Raw genomic sequence first — 18,485 nt, forward strand, 5'->3', positions numbered from 1 at the left:
GTGTATGGTAGTGGTATCAGTGGGGAGTTCAGTCGAGTTTAGCGGTGCAGAGAGTTTTCTATCCATGGGGTGTTGAATATGGGAGTGGGTCCTTGTTCGTGGAGTGATCTCGGTGTTGGAGCGTTGGTTATGGTTCAGTCTATGAGCCAGGGATGTTATTGAGCAGTTGATTTGCTGGTACTAGATTGGTAAGATATTTGGAACGACTAGAGGCAGACGTGACGAGAAGTTCTTGAGGAGTTCATCAGAGGTTCAGAGTATATGAAGTCGATTCATTTCTGTATGGGGGGATTATCGGGCGTTGTGTAGCACTTTCCGGGGGCAGGTGCGATTTTGCTGGAGAATATAGTTATGGAATAGTTGTGTGCTATTTGGTGACGGTTTGAACCCTAAGTGGGGGAGAACCGGGTGCCGTATGTAAGAAAGCAGAGATTTGTCAGGAGCAGTTATAAGTGGAGTATAGAGATATGCGGTAAGAAACCATGAGACCAGAGATGTCGGTGATCGAGGAAAGGGGTCAGAGTGAGTTAATGCGGGAAGTACTTGTTTGAGAAGGATGAATGTCTCCACGGCAGGTGTTTATTAGTCAGGAATCTGGTATTGGTCAGTGTTGGGGCAAGTAGATAAAGAATGATTGGGCAGCCAACTCCCGGGTCGGTATGCGTATCCTTGTTTGGGTTTTGAGTGGCGGGAAAAAGGGTTTCGGAGAATTATCAGCGTATTTCGTAGCGTTAGCGTTTCTTCGTATTGCAGTTGGGAAATTGAATACACCGAAGTTGCAACTTGGGAAAAATGAAGATCTAGTTATGGGGTTCAGAGGGAATGTATTATTGCATCTATATGGTGCTTGGGGCAGGAAACCTGTGGTTGTGGCAGGATCTTGTGATGATCGGTAGGGGTGTTCCGAGGTATCCGGGTATTGATATCTTTATTTCGAAGTTATTCGTGAATCTTGAGTTGAGACGACTTGTGGTATATCAGGTATCTATGGAACTAGTGATAGCCCTTCGAGTATGGGCATCCAGGGAGATTACTTGGGAGAGTGGATCTTCGCAAGGGTGGGCATCTGTTATGACGATTGCCTCCAGAGTCTGTGATGAATATTCGAGACGAGTATGGGTAGCCGCCTATGATAGTCTGTGGAGCACGAGCTAGTGGAGTCAGAGGGTGTTGTGATACTGCGGGGAGCCGTAGTACTCACTAGTCAGAGGGTGTTGTGATACTGCGGAGAGTCGTGGTACTCACTAGTCAGAGGGTGTTGTGATACTGCGGGGAGCCGTAGTACTCACTAGTCAGAGGGTGTTGTGATACCGCGGGGAGTCGTAGAATATGTCCTCGTTCGTCGTTATTAGCCAACAAAACATGATGATACAATCCTATAAATGCCTAATATTTATGACTGTCTATCTTATTTATGTCAAACCACAAGCTCCAAAATAAGTGCACGAAAAGTCGTGTCACATTTCGTGCAAGTTAACATACTTAGATTCTACATGTTACTGCAATCCCAGAAATATAAGTTTTCCAACAACCCGACTTAGTAAGTGGTAAATATAGCTATCACTATAAATAAAAGTCTATCGTACTTAAAAAGTTAGAGAGACGAAAACTACAAGGAGAATGGTTGACCTTTTGACAAAGTCGTTAACCAGACAATCGTAGTACTACTTAAAGTATAATTTAAAGATCAAAGAATGCCTAAAAGGGAAATCATATGACAAAGTTATGATTTTTATAAAATCATAACAGCAACAAAAACTAATAAAAAACCGAAAGTCAAAACCAGCAAAAACGACCAAAATGATAGTGGTAGAGGACACATGTCAGCATCATGGTACGCATACATATTGCACGGTGTGAAATGTGCGGCGAGCAGCCCAGACCTCCTATAAATAGCAAGTCTTGGCTAATAATTCCTCACACCTCAACACACATCTCTCTCTCCTTCTTAAAATTCATGCCAATGACTCCCGAGCGCATCTTTAGTGTCGGACTGGTGGGTTTTCTACATTACATCAATCGTGTCATAACTTACAGGTGAGTTTCGCAGCCTTGTTTTCCAAATCTTTTCGGGAGGGGGGATACATTTTTAAAATGCAACTTTACATAGTTATTACGAATTATAGTTAGATAATTATGCTCATAACATGATGATGATATTATATCTGGTAGATACTTTACCATAAAGTGTAGCTAATATTATGCCTACATGTTATACTAAACCACAATGATAGATAAGATCATACCTAATTTTCACAGTGGCCAGTTGCCAGGTAACGCTAAAACTCATTATTATAACCACCATTAGGATAAGCTTAGTACCTAGTGTTACTATGCCTAAATAATCGGCTATACGATACACTATATATATATATATATATATATATATATATATATATATATATATATATATATATATAATTAAAATCGTATAAATACAATGTGAATTACAGCACGACCGACCAGGGGAGGCCCTTATAACAAGACTTAGATGAGACACAATTCATCAACACACTGATACATTTTCAGTTAGCTTACGGACTATATTCATTAAATCTTAAGTGAGCAAGAGACATATGTATAGATCTCTATAGGATTGACACTCCCACCTATGTTTACTAGCTACAACCTAACGAAAAGTTAAAGCCTGCATAACTTTCTAAACACATTAGCGACGTTCGATGAAGCATCACGGCTTTCGGGATCAACAGTCATAACTCGATTATAGGAACTCATCATAACTTTGTTAAACGAAAACTAAACTCTCACATACTAATAATACATTATGTAGTTATAGTATACACAAACTCTAGGAAACATGTTCGGAATTTGCTCATTAAACTAAATATCTACTATTCTTAACGAACGCCTTGGGAACTAGTGCTTACAATACAATAAAATAACATTAGGAGAATATTGTCGAAAAACTAAGCAAGAATTAAAGTGACATGTAAAAAGATACATCTTATATCCAAATCATGGTTAAGATTTAGTCATTAAATTAACTGAACCCCCATTACAAAAACACTATGAAATATGCTAACACGCTGACATTGGCTAAAAATACAAACGAGTGCTAACGTAATAACTTCAAAAAAGTATTTTCACGCTTAACAACTCTGTGAACCCACCAACATTATGTTGAACTTCTTAAAATCACATGTATTCCTAAGTCATCAACATAAACAACACACTATCCATCCAAAGAGTATGGATGACTCTCAGCCTACCAAAGAAGATGAGGATTAAGACAATACTCGTCATGAAAGCATCTTCCATAAGTCAACATTTCCTGAACGCAATGTTGCTCGATGTTTCTGCCAGTAGGCCGATGTTGTGACATGTTGGTCGGGGGTGTGATAAATGAACATTTGAGAACTGAGCTTATATATATATATATATATATATATATATATATATATATATATATATATATATATATATATATATATATATATATATATATATATATATAATCGCTCAGTTCTCAAATGTTCATTTGTCACACCCTTGGCCAACATGTCACACCCTCGGCCTGGTGGCAGAAACACCGAGCAACACATGTTAATTTTATAGGACTGTGCGATGCAATGCAAATAAAATTTTAAAATACAAAATAAAAGGAAAAATCTGAAAATTATTTTTTTTAATTATTATTTTCGTCATTTTATTTACCAAAAAAATTAATAAAAATAATCATTTTTTTTAATACTTGAAATACTCTAATGTTTTTTTTAGAATGTTAAAAAGTTCTAATAGATTTGTCAGATATATAAAATATTATTATATTACTAGAATATTTAAAAAAACAGTAATTTTTTTTTGAAAAATATATATAACGAAAATAAAATTGAAAAAAATTCAAAATTTTCAATTATTTTGAATTTTAAAAATACTTTTTTTATTTATAAAATAAGTAACTAGGATTGTGTTTTACGGTCTCATAAAATTAAATTGTTTCACATGATATATATAGAGAGAGTAGGATTAAATGAGAACACCAAAAACGTTGAGAACGCAAGAACTAAGTATATTTATTTGTGATTCCATGTATTCATTTGTGGAGAAATGATAAATTTTTACGTATTTAATTTCAATTGAAGAGAAAAAACATATTCATGTTGATTGTGCATAAAAATTTATAATTTCTCCAAAAATGAATATATGAAATCACAAATGAATATAAATGTTTTCGTGTTTTCAACCTTTTAGGTATTCTAATTTGATCTATATATATATATATATATATATATATATATATATATATATATATATATATATATATATATATATATATATATATATATATATATATATATATATATATATATATACTATGTTACCGGTATATGCCAATATATGTAGGGATGCAGTGTGCACATGCAGATCACCTACTGGATACGGAGGTAGCTATGGTAACCTACAGTATAAAATATGAAACAAGTCAGTGGAGGTTCACATGTGTATATGTGTGTTTGTGTGTGTTTTAGGAACCTTGTGAGGGAAGGGTTGCAGGTAAATAAATGGGGTAGAAGACTTGTAGGAGTAGGAGTTTGAAAGTGGTGATACTGGTATCCTTTTTGACTTCTGGTCTCCTCGTTCCGATATGTATTGGACCCTTCTTTTAACCAAACACCAATTTTATCCAAATTTCATTTAATAAGTATTCATCGGTTTTATACATCTTTGGGTTAATCGTAAGATAAAGAAGTAAAATATCGGTCAACTAAATTTCTAATACATTCATCCTAAATCGTTTGAGGAATGAAAATGTGTTATTATTATTTTAATAGATTTCTAATACATTCATCCTAAATCGTTTGACCAATGAAAATGTGTTATTATTATTTTAATAGATAATGAGAAGAGGGTTCAATTGAGATTATGGAAAAATAAAGATCTTGATGTTCAATCTTAACTACATATAAAGATCTTGATGTTCAATCTTAACTACATACTTTTTAGTTGTGGTATTAATGTTCTAGCGTATTATTATTTTAATAGAGAATTAGAAGAATGGTCTAAAAAGCGCGTCATGGTGCGCCTCAAGACGTGTCATAATGCAAGACATAGTGTAGCCGTTACGAAAACGTTTAAAACGGGTTTATGAAGTTTGGTGCCCACTTTACGTGGCAATGCGCGCCTTATCGCATTATGGAGCGAAATTTTTCAAGGCGCAGATTTTTTTTTGTTTTGTTTTTTTATTGGGCCTAAAATAAATTAGTTTTTGTTAATTTTTTTTCTATTAGATATTAATATAACACTTCTAAACACTTCATATATTTGATAGAATTTAATAATTATATAATTTATATCTTTTAATATATATAATATAGTCACGCCTTAAAAAAGTTTTGGCTCGCCAATGCCTGTCATGGTTTAACTTTTACTTTGCCGCTAAATCACATCTTATGTTATTTAGAACTTTTTTAATTATATATAATTATGGCGGTTAGTGGCAAAAGATATGGTGGTGGCAGTGGTTGCGATGATAGAGATGATGGGAGTTGTGGTTGTGGGGAATGCGGAGGAGAAAAAAGAATCGAATGATGCTGCATAATCATTTATGATTATAACTCTCATTCCACGTGTGTACGCTAAAGTGCTAGAACTGTAAATTATAGATATATGATTGAAGTTGAATATAAAGATCTTTAATTTTAGTTTAAAACTATACATAACCTACTTTTAAAAAATTAACAATATAATCGTATATAAATAGAAACATAATTAGAAATAAAAGATAAAAGGATATTATATTTTTCTTTTTTGTAATTCTATATAACATATTAATAATTTACAAAAAAATTTAAGAAGAAAAAAAACAATAAATGTTTGGTCCTTCTCTAAACTATATATAGTTTGATAATCATACTATGAAATAACTCGTGGAAACTATGCTCGGTATATCTAAAATTGTTAAATTAAATAAAAAATAATAATTTTTTTTTAAAAGTTTCAACATTTTATCGATTGTAATTATATATGAATTAACTTGTTAAGTAAAAGATACATAATGTTTCAACATTTTATCGATTGTAGTTTCAATATTAAAATTGAAATTGATTTTTTACCAAAAAATGCAAATAATAGAAACTAGGGTTGTAAACAAACCGAACGATCACGAATGAGGCTTGTTCATGTTCTTTCGTTTAGGTTAACTAAACAAATGAACGAATACGAACGGTTAAACAAATGACGAGTCCAAGTGAAAATTCATCCTACTCGTCGAGTAGGTTCATGCACTTGAAGAGTAGGAGGCCCTGACAGCAGATTTTCAACTTTTGTCGCTGGAAATGGACTAGAAACATTACCCTAAACTATTTTGGTGTTTTAAAACTTGTTTTAGATGGTGTAAGATTTATGCTAATCCATTTACAATGGCAATTATGAAAAATTACAAGTTTTACGAGTAATTTATAATTTTTGAAATGTTCATATTCATGCTCTTGAACTTATGAAGATTAGATGATCATAGAAATTGTTTGTAACCTAGTTGGTAGTTTTGGAACAAGTAATGTTATGATTAAAACTTTAGTTCCAACCCATAGAAATTTAAAAGTTAAAATTCAACCGTTATACTTTATATATATATATATATATATATATATATATATATATATATATATACTTTATATATATATATATATATATATATATATATATATATATATATATATATATATATAAGATCAAGTCGTCTTACCGTTATACTTTATATATATATATATATATATATATATATATATATATATATATATATATATATATATATATATATATATATATATATATATATATATAAGATCAAGTCGTCTTACCGCTAGTACGCCTCATTCACGAAGTCGATCTGTAAGGAGGCTATAAGGTTGTTGCCTATAAAATGGCAACTTAATGGGTGTCCACTCTCACCCACCGCTTCCTTGATTGGTGGAGGGTCGTTAGTCGAACGGGTAGGACAAGGACTTATAAATTCTCATTAAAAGTATAATGATAATTATAAAGTAACTAAATGTTTTAGTTAAATTCCCACTCTTAGTTACTTTAAGAAAATTTGAATATGGTGCTAATCCATGAAATTACACTTTTGCACTTTGATTAAGTCATTAGTGGAGCGTTTGTGGTTAACCGGCACACTAACTTGAACTTAACAAGGTAGGTAAAGGGAACTTAAAGTTTATTATAGGTCGGTGGAGCACGTGTGGTTAACCAACACATCGATTGAGTAATAAACATTGAGGGTACCATGTGATTTGCATGGTTACGTCACACCTCGTTTTGTGATCCTCGGTATACCAGTCACAAAACTTGGAGGGCACAATCGAGATTGAAACATGCCTTGAAAAGATCATTAAATCTCAAAAGAATCTAGGAATTTCTAAGAACCAAATTAAAAACTTCCTATAATAATATTTTGTGTTTGGTGGAAATTGGTGAATCGTCATTCGCCTACCTTTCAAATACATTGTTACTTAGATTACGACTTACCTCTTCTAAGTATAATATATAGTGATTGGGTTGTAGCCTTAATAATACATTTGGGTGTTTTATTAAGGACTAAATTAATATCTTAACGAATCTTGTCTTTCTTCTTACTCAGATGTCTTCAAACAATGCTGATTCTGGCTTTAATCCTAATGGCTCCTTTACCCTTATGAATTAGTGTAGGAAAGTCACTTTTGATGGATGCAACTTCAATGAATGGATCAAAAACATCAAGATGATTACCCGCCATGAGAAAAAGGAATATGTCCTCGATAAGGAGCTTAAAGAGATTGATGAGACCACTGCAACTCCCTAGCAGATCACTAATTTTCGGGCACATGAAAGGGATGCCACCAAAGTGGCATGCATCATGATGGCCACAATGACAGTAGAACTCCAAAAGTCCATGAGGACTTCTACCCTTATGAAATGCATCAATACTTGATGGAAAGATACCATCAAAGTGACAGACAAGAGAGGTATGAAATCATCTCCTCCATGATAATAACCTGAATGAAGGATGGTGAACCCATCACGGGCCACATGCAGCAAATGAAAAGATTTGTGGACCGTATGCTGAAGCTTAATGTGAACTTCCCCGAGGAGCTTGCAATAGATATCATTTTGCACTCCTTACCCTCGTGTTATGATCAATTATGCATGACATATGACATAAATAAGGAAGAGGTCACACTCAGCAGACTTCAAGGTCTCCTAAAGACCGCGTAAAGTGGTCTTAAGGGTAAGTCGGTTGTTACTCCTACTCCTATGAACCCCACGTCTGTCTTGGCAATCGGGAAAGGGAAGGGTAAGAAGAGGAAGAGTCCTTCGAAGGGTACCAAGGGTAAGACCCTTAAAGGATCCTTTTCAAATGGAACCAATAAAGGATTTGTCACTCCTTCTGTTAACCCAAAAGAGGCTAAATGCTTCTATTCCCATTAAAAGTCACATTGGAAGCGGAACTGCCCAAAGTACCAGCAAGATGTGAAGGATGGGAAAGTTAAACCCAACCATGGTATTTACATTATCTTATCTAATAACTCACCCTATTCTAACTCTTGGGTGCTTGATACGGTTACGGTATTCATATCTGTTCTAATTTGCATGTATTAAGAAGAAGTGAGAATGTGGAGCATGGAAGAATAAACTTGATCATGGGGAATAGGAAAGCTTTACCTTTCACCAAGATTGGAGTTTATACTTTATCGCTAAGTAGTGGGTTTAATTTAGATTTGAATAAATGTTTTTACTCACCAGAAATGGCATAAAATATTATTTCCTTTCATGCATTGTATAAACAAGGTTTTACCTTTTCATTTGATAATGAAGTTGGTTCGATTAATGCTTTCTTTAATAATGTTATTTATTTTAAATCATTACCTTATGATGGTGTGTATGAAACTGTATCCGTTGTAGATAACTTAGGAAATAATGTATTGTGTATTGATGTTGTTAATGATAATAACTTGGATAAAACATCATTATGGCATTGTCATCTTGGATATATAAGCAAGAAACGCATAGGCCAACTCCAAATAGATGGAGTCTTGGAATCATTTGACCTAAAGTCAGATGATATAGTTGCGAATCATGTTTACTTGGAAAAATGACAAAGTATCACTTCACTGGTTCTTGTCATAGGGGTGGAGGTTTGTCGGATCTCCTACACACGGATGTGTGTGGACCCTTCAAACATGCCATAAGGGATGCTAATCGTTATTATTTGACTTAGACTGATGATTACAGTAGATATCAATATGTCTACTTAATCATGCATAAGTCAGAGACTTTTGAAAGGTGTAAAGAGTTTAAACAGGAAGTCGAGAATCAATTGGGCAGGAACGTTAAGATGCTTCGATTCGATCGAGATGGTGAGTATCTTAGTTTAGAGTTCCTCGACTATCTTAGGGAATGTGGGATTGTCTCACAATTGACACCTCGCAGGACACCAGAGTTATATGGTGTAATTGAGAGGTGTAATCGAACCTTGTTAGATATGGTTCGTTCCACGATGATTCGAGCTTCGCTACCAATCTCATTTTGGGGGTATGCGTTAGATATTTCCGCCCATATCCTTAATCTAGTTGCTACAAAGAAAGTTGCCAAAACTCCTCATAAGATGTGGACTGGTAAAGTACCCAAACTAGACCACATCAAGATTTGGGGTTGCGAGGCTTTCGTGAGATGCGAGACTCATGATATGCTCGAACCTCGAAGTAAGAGGTGTATTTTCATCAGCTACCTATAGAAATCCTTTAGTTACCTCTTCTACAGATCTAGTGAGAATGTGGTCTTTATAGCTAGGAGGGTTGCCTTTCGAGAAAAAGAGTTCATAAGCCAAGGAAACAGTGGGAGGCAAGTTGACCTTGAAGAAATTCAAGAGTCAATTAGTGAAGGAACTTCAAACCCTAGCACTCAACATGAGGAGGAAACTCATGTTGAGCCAATTGACGAGTCCGTACCTCTGAGGCGTTCCACGAGAGTTAGGAATGCACCTGAGCATTACTATGGATTCCATATTACTGTGGAAGGTGATACACTTATTAGTGATAAGACACCAGTAGGGCCGAATGAACCTAGTAGTTACGCGGAAGCCATGGCAGGCCCTGAGTCAGCCAAATGGAAAGAGGCAATGGACAGCGAGATACAGTCCATGTATAACAATCAAGTTTGAAACCTGGTTGAGAATGTAGGAGGTCGTAAGATTGTAGGGTGAAAATGGATCTTCAAGAAGAAGACCGACATGGATGGTAATGTACACACTTATAAGGAACGGATGATTACAAAGGGCTTATCTCAAACTCCGGGAGTTGATTATGATGAGACCTTTTCTCCAGTAGCCAAGATTAAGTCTATTAGGGTTATGTTAGCCATAACTGCATTTCATTACTATGAAATACGAAAAACGGGTGTCAAAAATGCTTTCCTTAATGGAAAGTTGGTTGAGGATGTTTAAATGAGTCAGCCAGAGGGTTTTGTCAATACAGAGTACCCTAATAGAGTGTCTAAGCTTGATAAATCCATTTATGGATTAAAGCAAGCACCTAGCAGATGGAATCTTGGCTTTGATGAGAAAGTCAAAGAGTTTGGCTTTTCTAGGAGTGAAGATGAATCTTGTGTATATGTCAAGGCTAGTAGGAGTATAGTTAGCTTTTTGGTATTATATCTGGATGACAAACTACTCATAGGAAATGACATCCCAACTCTGCAGGAAGTTAAGTCATGGCTTAGGAAGTGTTTTTCTATGAAGGACCTAGGAGATGCTGCCTATATTCTAGGGATAAGGATCTTGAGAGACCGGAGTAAAAGACTAATTGGATTTAGTCAGAGTACCTACTTGGATAAGGTACAGAAGAGATTCATCACGCAGGACTCCAAGAAAGGAGAGTTACCTATTCAGTGTAATGCTAGATTGAGTAAGACTTAAAGCCTGAGTACTAAGGATGAGATAGCATAAATGAGTTAGGTAACTTATGCTTCGGCTGTAGGATCGATTATGTATGTTATAACGTGTACTCGACCTGATGTAGCCTTTGCTTTGAGCATGGTTAGCCGGTATCAGGGGAACCATGGCAAGGCACATTGGATTGCGGTAAAGAATATCCTCAAGTACCTACGAAGGACTAAGGACTGGGTCCTTACCCTCGGTGGGAGTGATGACTTGAGAGTTGTAGGGTATAGTGATGTTGGCTTCCACACTAATAGGGATAATTTCCGCTCTCAGTAAGGCTGGGTTATTACCTTAAATAGAGGAGCAATCACTTGGAAGACTTCCAAGCAGGAGATAGTGGCTGATTCCACTTGTGAATAAGAGTATATAGCAGCGAGCGAGGCAGCAAAAGAGGCAATATGGCTGAAGAACTTCATTGGAGGCCTTGGGGTTATACCAGCTATAAAAGAGCCTATGGAAATTTTCTTTGATGGTGAAAGTGCTGTTAAAGAACCAAGGGATCATGGTAGATCCAGACACATCGACATAAAATATCACTTTATCAGATATCGCATAGAATAAGGATTCCTTGTGGCAAAGAGGGTATCATCAGATGAGAACACAACATATCCCCTCACGAAGGGATTGAGTTGGGTTAAGCATCTTCAGCATGATCGAAGCACAGGGCTAAAGGATGATATTAGTTTTAGTAGTTAGATAACTTTGGAAATTTGGAAAGTGTAGTTAACATTTGATGATGAATGAATGTTCTGTTTATTTATGAGTAAAGTGTTGCTATCTTTTGTTAATCATTTACTAGAATTTCTTTTGCATGTTTTAACTTCTAGAATACTATGTTTTGTTTTAACATATTATTCAAAAGTTCCACAGTCGGTCATATGTTGGAAGTAGATATTAACTAAGACTATCATGAAGTTGGTTGTAGGTGTCAAGTTTTAGGACAACACTTCATTAGTACTCATAGGTTCTGAGTATTGGAATCAACCCACACTCAGTGGTATATCTTCATGGAATTTATCTCGAGTGATCGTTAGACGATAACATCATATAATTCTTTAAACCTAGAGATATGATTTGTTGCCTATGAGTTGGTTATGCATTGATTGTACGAAAACGAATTGGTAACTAGATGTTATAAAACGTGCTTTTGTGTGTAATTCAACAAGTAGTAGAGCAAACATATGAGTCGAAGTTTATCTGTTCCTTCTTAGCTTAGAAGTTGATATCTGGGCCCCTCGATGATTTTGTTTTGACCTATGTACCAGGCCTAATCAGAAGTAACTTGATGTGTTCAATTAAGTTCTTTGTCAAACAAATTGGAAATCGGGAAACAAACTGTTGGACAATAAGAAAGACATTGTTCCATGTATTTGTCCGAATGATACCTAGAACAGAGGATTATATGATCACTTATCTTAAATGACGTATCACCATCTTCTTAGTTCCGAGAGACCTTGAAAGAGCTACGATTATCGATCGGTTCCTGATGTCATACTTGTAGTTATACTTATTAGACTTATCCAAGTGGGAGATTGTTGGATAAGGTGTCTAAGTCCATAATTATTTCTGATATGTACTTGACCCGCCCAAGATGATCCATTTCGGTTGCATGGCACCATCATTGGATAAACTAAATGAGATAAATAACACTTATGGTTTATTAATATATTATAAGTTTTGATATACTAATACTATTATTTAATTAGTTTGATTAAGAATTAATTTCGAATTATTTGAGTGATCAAAAGATAACTAATTAGGGATTTACCTAATGCAACACACTATATAAACCACATGACATCTCCCAACATTGGCTACACACGCATATTTGAGGGCTAGAGCCGATTTTTGAGTGTTATACTTTTTCTCCAAGTTTACTCCATAGCTTTTGATGTTGTGTGAAGCATTTGAGGCATCACACTTGGGGTGCTAGGCTCACAAGGTTTCAAGAATCAAAATCAACAACAAGGTATGTTATTCTATCTATCATTTAAGTAAAAATTTTCCCCATTTATGCTAGATAGGATCATGAACCGTGGAAATCAATTTTGGATGAATCTTAGACAAACAAAGATCCAAGGTTTATTAGGGTTGCATGTACACTTAGGAAGTGTTAGAATGCTCTAAACCCATCAACTACCACCCGATGCAATCAATACTTGGGCCTAAATGCGCAAACAGGTTTTAGATCATTTTGCCCGCCTTCCAAGATAGCTAAACTCAAAATGGCAATTGCAAATTTTGAGCAAAATCCGGGTGAGTCACTTTATGAGGCATGGGAGCGGTATAAGGGATTGCTGAGAAATTGACCTCAATACGACATCAATATACAAAAAGAAGTCTCGATCTTTTATGATGGTGTTAGCGTCATGACAAGACAACTCCTTGATTCTCAAGGACCACTTACCAAGAAAAATCTGAGGGAAGTTAAGGAGTTAATGGAAGAGTTTCCAAAGCATTCCCATGAGTATCACAAATCCAATAAGTGTGGGAGTAAAAAGAAAAAGGGGTTGAAAATTATGTAGACATGGCTTCTGTAATTGCCATGCTTGATACAATGGACAGGAAGATGACAAAAATAGATCAAGAAATACATGCTATATGAGTTGGATGTGAAAGATGTAATGGTCCACACTTGACCAAGGATTACAGCTTAGATGGTAACGGGTATAAAAGGGATCAAGTTTGTTATTCGACTGGGGATAAGTATGATGAGGATTGGAGAAAACCAAAGAAGGGGTGGCCACCATATGATGAGTACAAGAATGAAAAGGAAGAGAAATATAAGTAGATAGACTGAGGCTTCTACCAAAAAGTGAAACCACTAGCCGAGAAGAGAGTAGACTTGGAAAATATTTTGACTTGATTTATGGAAGCTTCCAAGAAAAAGCATCATGATATTGATGCAATGCTAAAGGAACACATAAAAATGATGAAAGAATACCACACAATGATGATTTACCAACAAGCCTCATTAAGAAATCATCAAGCATCGATCCATAATCTAGAAGCCCAAGTTGGTCAACTAACTACTTTGGTGAGCAACAAATTATCCTCATAATTTCCCGAAAAGAATGCTCAATCCCATGTTATGATGATCGAGACTGAAGAAGAGGCAAACTCTGAGTTCTTAGAAGCACTTGAAGTGGAACCGACGCAATCTTATCCAACGCTAAAGAAGCCAAAGCTAGGAAATGAAAATGTTGCTGCAATACCAGATTGACGACGTGAGCCCGATATGCTCAAGACGTGGGATCAGTCTGAACAGAAAACTTCAGAAAAATGTTTCAGCTTCTTGTCTGCCTTTACCATACCTGTCTCGAGCTAATCATAGTCCACTGAAAAGGGAGAATTTGGAATTTATAAAGCATACAAAGGGTATTCCTACAAATACTCCTTTTGTTGAGACGTTAGCTAAAATTCCCGAGTATGCAAATTTCCTACAAGATTTAATGGAATCTTTTCAACAATTGAAGAAAAATTCCAAGGTGGTTTTAAATGAGGAAAGTTCAAGGGTGGTGTAGGGAGAGTTACCAAAGAAGATAGGAGATCATAGATGCCTCACTCTTCCATGTGAGTTTGGGAACAATCTAAAGACTTATGCTTTACCGATTCTGGGGCTAGCAGAAATTTGATACCTTTCTCATTTTACAAAAAACATAATATTCAGAAGATGAAGGCTACCAAAATGACCATTCACATGGCGAACCGTTCAGTAACACAACCAAGGGGCATTGTAGAAGACATATTAGTAAAAATTGGGAAATTCGTTTTCCCAATTGATTTTGTGATTATGGATATGAAAGAAGATCTTGAGGTCCCCATTATTCCTGTTTGCCAATTACTTAATACCACTGGTGCCTTGGTTGATATTCGCGAGTCCAAGCTCACTTTGAGGATAGGCAATGAACAGGAAACTTTTGGGATAGAATATGGTTTCCAAGGAAGAGATGTTTGAGGAGAAGTTTTCAATGAAGATGAAGAAAATAAACTTGAAGAATTAGAGAAGCTCATGGAGGAACCAATCAAAACAATTCACCAAGTCAAAGGCACCAAACTAAGAGCATCCATTCCACTTGTTTTTGAGGTGATTGCCTATAAAACACCAACAACTTTGGTGAGTGAGGAAAGCGATGATTTGTTGAGTGATGAAGACGAGGATACTTACAAGGAGACGAGTCCAGTGGTGAAGAAAGAAAAGATTCTTATGGAGCTTAATAAAAGTGATGAAAAATTAGAGATTAAAGGGATCAAACGCAAGCTCGATGTAAATGAAGTGAAAGCTAAAAAAGAGAATTCAAAGAAAGCGTACATTAGACGAGTTTAAGCATACAAGAGTCGATGGAAAGAGCAGAAAATCTAGGTGGTAATGTACTCCTCTAACAACTCAACGTAAGAGGTACGGAGTCCAGCTCATGACTCCATAAAAAAGAAGCGCTTCTCGGGAGGCAACTCGAGTTTGGTTTGGATTTTCTTTTCCTTTTTCTTTTTATTTTTTGTATTTTTAGTTTTTAGGAAAATCGATCATCTCATCTAAATAATTCAATGCATAATAGAACACTGAGTGTGGGGTCCTTAAAATTAAGTGGTAATAGATTAAGAAATATAGTTAATGAAATTTAGGACTTATTAAGAAATTATATGTTCAGACAGTATTCACGACGTGAATCCTTTAAGACTCACGACGTGAGTCGAGGAAGACTTACGAATTTCTATTTGTTAGACCAATACATTTCCAGCCCACTTATTATTTAATTGAATGGCCCAAATTCTCAGCCCACGAGAACTCACGACGTGAATCCTTAAAATTCGCGACGTGAATTTTGAAAAAGTCATGGGACCACAAATAAAGAAACAAATTCCCTTTGACTCAGCTACTAAGTTTACTCTCCACGAATTGAAGCTTTTTTCTGGTCCCCCCCTCTTCCTGATTTCAGCCGAATCCAACATACATTCTTCTTTTTGCTTACGTAATATGAAATTTAAGGTAATGGTTTCTTAGGTCTCATGGTTAATTTAGTTTTAATAGTTGCATTTAGGGCTAGGGTTTGGTAATTAGTATATTGTTTATATGTGCTCTAAGATTCATGTTATAGCCCCTGCATTTTGGATGCATGTGCTTAGCTTTGTCTTAGGAATAAATTGTAACTATCATTTTGGCCCGATTCGAGTTCTGCCATAACCGAGTGCGACTTCACATACGAACTCAAGATGTCAATTCCTAGGAATTCACGACATGAATCCTATGCGTGAATAAGACGGTCTTATGTTTACTCCTAATTTCTTGGATTTTTGTTGTGTGGTTGTTTGTTGTTTTCTTTTCTAGAAATGTCTCCAAGATGCGAGGTTCCAGTAGCGGTGGCTAGTTTGCACCCATTTTATGTCTTCCCAACAACTTTGTCTCGGGATGTTTTGACACGATGCAACAACCGGATAGGATGGTTGTATAATCGGGAGATTATTGTTGCCCCTACTGTTAATTGGGCAAGATTAGGGGAGGTTGGAATTGTTGATAGGTTGTCACAGTTTCTCACAAATTATTTGTTAGCCTTATACATTTCCAACCCACTTATTATTTAATTGAATGGCCAAAATTCTCAGCCCACGAGAACTCACGACGTGAATCCTTATAATTCACGATGTAAATTTTGTAAAAGTCACGAGACCACAAATAAAGAAACAGATTCCCTTTGACCCAACTACTAAGTTTACTCTCCACGAAGTGAAGCTTTTTTCTAGTCCCCCCTCTTCCCGATTTCGGTCGAATCCAACATACATTCTTCTTTTTTCTTACGTAATAAGAAATTTAAGGTAATGGTTTCTTAGATCTCATGGTTAATTTAGTTTTAATAGTTGCATCTAGGGCTAGGGTTTGCTAATTAGTAAATTGTTTATATGTCCTCTAAGATTCATGTTATAGCCCCTACATTTTGGATGAATGTGCTTAGCTTTGTCTTAGGAATAAACTGTAATTATCATTTTGTCCCGATTCGAGTTCTGCCATAACCGAGTGCGACTTCACATACGAACTCACGACGTGAATTCCTAGGAATTCACGACATGAATCCTGGGCGTGAATAAGATGGTCTTCTGTTTACTCCTAATTTCTTGGATTTTTGTTGTGGCATTGGTTGTTGTTTTCTTTTGCAGAAAGGGATCCAAGACGCGAGGTTCCAGTAGGGGTGGCTAGTTTGCACCCATTTTACGTCTTCCCAACAACTCTGTATCAGGATGTTTTGACACGATGCAACAACCGGCTAGGATGGTTGTACAATCGATAGATTGTTATTGCCCCTACTGTTAATTGAGCAAGATTGAGGGAGGTTGGGATTGTTGATCGGTTGTCCCAGTTTCTCACAAATTATTTTTGGGGAACGGAATTCCTTTTACATGCAAGGGGTGGCATAATATGGCTGCTATCCAGGAGAGGTGTACAAGCAGCTTTGTGTGGAACTCTTTTCGACTGTGGCATTCCATGAGAATGTCCAAGTGTCACACCCCATAACCGAGAAAGGCGGAATACGTTCTGGGGTGGAGGACATCATGTACAGTATCATAACAATTGCATAATAGTAAAAACAAGCAACACAACATTTACATTAATATAGTAATTGTAAGTACAAGCGTGTTCTGTACAGTTGATAAACACCAAAAGTATAAACAAAAATAAAAGATGGGTCTTGTATATGCTCCATCTTCTCAAAAGCTGCACCGATACCAATCTATTTTTGACCTGAGAATACAAGTTATTTTGAAAGCGAGTATCAGCATAAAGCTGGTGAGTTCATAAGAATTTAGTGTCATTGCTTGTATAAAACTGTTTGGAATCATGTAATATAAAAGTTGTAGTTAATGTTTGAGAATAAAAAAAGCCCCTAGAAAATCCTATATTTTCCAGAATTGAGCATTTGTATGTTTAATTCTTCGAGTGTGTAAAAGTATTTTCATTGAAACTATTAGTTATAATAATAAGGTAATAGTTTTCATTCAAGTAAAATATATGAGGAACGATATTACTGATAGGCTGTAGTAGTGTTGCAAACTTCAATTAGTAATATATTTATTTACATCGGGAAGTTATCTTAGACTTTAATTCTTAGTGTATTGATTTGGATATGGATGTGATTTCTCATGTAACCAAACTGTGTGATAATAGAGCGTCTGATGACCTTCCCGGTCATACGTAGTGTAGCGATGTTTTGTCACCTTTGGGCCTAAACGGATCGGACTATAGTGAGAAGTCGCGATGTAATAGTGCCTGTCCTGTATAGATCTATACATGTATGCTTTCCTTACGGGAAGCTGTGGTTACATGGTGTTTGCGTAGTGGAGTGCCGTATAGAGGGATAGTGTGTCATATTTTGGATTACTATATTCTCTTGTATTATAGTATAGTGAACTTTTAGTATAGTATATAGAGTGTTCTCTTTAACATGCATTAACTTGTAATAGTAGTAATTATAGTGAGTATCATAGTGATAGAGGTAATGAGCAGTAGTCTTAACTATACCTATTATAGTTAAATAGAGTGTAGGATTTCATGCCATTG

The 18,485-nt window shown here is 35.7% G+C and overlaps 1 non-coding gene across 1 annotated transcript; it reads right to left on the reverse strand.

Moving 5' to 3' along the window:
- Nucleotides 1-13,152: 13,152 nt before the first annotated feature.
- LOC145038136 (small nucleolar RNA R71) lies at nucleotides 13,153-13,259 on the reverse strand. The gene has a single exon (XR_013679202.1). It is a non-coding gene; the product is annotated as a small nucleolar RNA R71 (small nucleolar RNA).
- Between the last annotated feature and the right edge of the window lie 5,226 nt (nucleotides 13,260-18,485).

The sequence above is a fragment of the Lactuca saligna genome, chromosome 3 (genome assembly GCF_052625555.1).
Source record: "Lactuca saligna cultivar CGN05327 chromosome 3, ASM5262555v1, whole genome shotgun sequence".
Classification (NCBI taxonomy): Eukaryota; Viridiplantae; Streptophyta; class Magnoliopsida; order Asterales; family Asteraceae; genus Lactuca; species Lactuca saligna.